Here is a 3,140-nt window from a genome sequence, read left to right as displayed (position 1 = left end):
AATAAAAATAAATAAATAAAAAATAAAAATAAAAAGCTTTCAAGTTGCCAGAATCATAAAGATGGTGCACTCCTGTTTTGAAAAAGAAAAAAGCACCAAATTTTAAAGAATGAAAGTTCACTTCTCCCATCCCACTCCCTGAATCCTCAGAAGTACCCACTGTGAACAGTTTAGGGTTTCTTCTTATAATTTGTTTTTACTGAAGTTTTGAAAACAAATCTTTTTATATCATAATTTGGTTTCCTCAACAAGATTCTATCTCTGCTGACTATTATGTATTTTTTTCCCCACATTCTAAGGAAGGTTAAAATAAAAGTCATGTCTGCATTAAGATTGTTGATACAGAAATTTAAAACTTTAATAGAACAAAGGAAAATAGATACACAATTTATCTAGTCTAATATTAGTATTTATTGTGATTAAAAATAAATTTAGTCCACGATTCTTTTCAGCCAATAAAAAAGATCGCTGAGTTTTACTTTTCTCTGTCAAATGATACTTCAAACTCTGTAATGTCAGTTAAGTATTGCTCCTCCTTTTTATAATGTCGTCTTCCTCTTGATCCGCCTTCCAGAAAAATCTTTACTATCGGGAAATTTTTATTTTATAGGACAGCAATTCAAGAATAGAGTTGAAAAGTTAGAAGAACCTTGTGGCAACACATGCACAATTAGCACAAGTCTAAACTGGGTACACTTAGTCACACTTTAAAAGTTAAATGACTTTTTTTTCCTTATAAGGAGACTTGTTTTCAACTCCAAAAGGGAGCAAGTATTTTATCTAAAGAATGGACAAATGGGAGATCAAAGTACAGTACAAGTAAGTGCTTTTTTTTTTCGTGTTCTTTACCCTGGCCTCTATGTAGGTTAGTATATATTTTTCTATTTGAACATTTTCCTTATAGCATTTTACTGGGAGAAAAGTGCACTGCAAAGTTTCTGAAGTAAATATGTTCAAAATCGACTTGGTGGTTGTCCTAAACTAATGTATACAATTGTAATGATGATAATACAGAAGTTAATCTAATTAAATAGATTGAAGGTATAAGAGAATAGATATATTTTATGGTAACTAAAATACTTCAAAAGAAATCCATGTTTTGAAGAATTGTGTTTTAAAGACCTTATAATAAATGATCTCAAATAAGCAGGACATGGTCACATATTAAGTCCTATCTAAAGTAATGTTTGAGCTTAATGTGAAGATAATTAAAAGCATGTCCAATGATAGATTTAATATTTTATTTGATACTATGTATTAACCAAATAGATACATATCTTCTTACCTATTAAATCCAAGGTATTTAAGTAAAGACGCTCCAGTGGAAAGGAATTAACATTTGAACATCTATTATTTGTCAACACTTTATTCATTTAGTCCTCACCATAACTCGGTGAAAAAGATATTATCTGTGCTTTATAGATGAGGAAACACTCTTAGAATAAATGTCATGTGCTTGTGCAGCTAGTAAGTAGCAGAACAGCATCTAAAACGATTTCTCTCTGTGTCCAAAGGCTTTCTCTCCTCCATATCCCACAACCCTGGCATGAGCTTTTTCTAATGAGAAGTGCCAGAAAATCCTTAATATCCTAAGGGGCCTATTTGTTTATGGCAAATGAGGATTCCTAGGGTGGAATCATCACCAGATCAAAGACAAATTTCTGGCGTAAAAATATTAATAGGGCCACGGTGGCTCACGCCTGTAATCCCAGCACTTTGGGAGGCCAAGGGGGTGCGGATCACGAGGTCAGGAGCTCAAGACTAGCCTGGTCAATCTGGTGAAACCCTGTCTCTACTAAAAAATACAAAAGTTAGCCAGGTGTGGTGGCGTGCACCTGTAGTCCCAGCTGCTCAGGAGGCTGAGGCAGGAGAATCTCTTGAACCCGGGAGTCAGAGGTTGCACTGAGCTGACATCACGCCACTGCACTCCAGCCTGGGTGACAGAGCGAGACTCTGTCTCAAAAAAAAAGAAAGCATTAATAGATGAGTGAGTACTGATACATCAGCCCTAGTACAAAAGGCTGTAACACTGGTACGAGCCATTGTTTCTGGAGTAGCTTAGATTGACAGATAAGGAGAACCAGTGAGGGAAGCTGGCAGAAGGATCTATACAAAACAGCTGCTCCTGTTCACCCATGCAGAACACATTTGCAGTGAAACTGGTATGGTGACATTTGCAAGTGAATGGCTGAAGAAAGTTAACAATTAGTTAGGATGGGGGTGGTACTCCTGGTGAAGGTATGCCCCACCACAACGCCCTCCCAGAGCACACCCTCCTGTCCTCCTGTTCTGATATTGGGAGTGGAACCCTGATTTACCTTTGTGCTCTCTGCCCATGTATCTTAAAGAAGTCTACCCAGTGACATGACTTGCCCACTAGCACAGAAATCCTTCTAGTCAGTGTGATATCTGTTCAGAAAAACCCCACTTAACAACAGAGGAAATCCACAGGAGCTACTTGAATTCATCAATCTAGTCTTTCTCTCATGAGTATGTGCAGATAACCAATGATGGCCAGATATCTGGGGAAAATCAACAGCATCAGATAGGACTAAGATGAAAAAAGAAAGTCATAGACCAATGAAAACAGGTTATTTAGGGAAGAAAAATGTTAAAAAATTCTAGTTAATGTCTTCAGAGATTGATGAAAGAATGGTATCTATAAGGAAAGTACATGGTTTTATGCAAAAAGAGAACAAGAGGAAATTAAAAATATGATTGCCCCTCCCTCCCTCCATTTAATAAAAGTTTGGGCTTAAAAGTAGAGCAAACAGACAAAGTAACTATGAGAGAAAAAAAGTAAGAGATCATAAAGATTAATCTAGGATGTCAAATACCTTTCTATTGAGAAATCAAGTAAGAGAGAGCAGATAAACAGAGGAGCTGAACTGGGGGTGGGGGACATAGAAGGAGAAGCTGGACTACCTTAATGCAATGATGAAGAATTTATATGTTTCTTGTGTAATGTGGAAAAAAAGCAACAAGAAACTTGAGGAAACACACAAAATCTTGTACAAGAGAGTCATGTTCCACAAAGCAAACTGTTTCATATGGCATGATGCTGAGGAATTACTGGAGTAAAAGAAAAGAAAATTAAGTTCACTTCGATTTTTTTTTTTTTTTTTTTTTTTTTTTTTTTT

This window comes from Rhinopithecus bieti, unplaced genomic scaffold (assembly GCF_001698545.2).
Source record: "Rhinopithecus bieti isolate Rb0 unplaced genomic scaffold, ASM169854v2 scaffold_2827, whole genome shotgun sequence".
Classification (NCBI taxonomy): domain Eukaryota; kingdom Metazoa; phylum Chordata; class Mammalia; order Primates; family Cercopithecidae; genus Rhinopithecus; species Rhinopithecus bieti.
Note: the sequence above shows the minus strand (reverse complement) of the source record.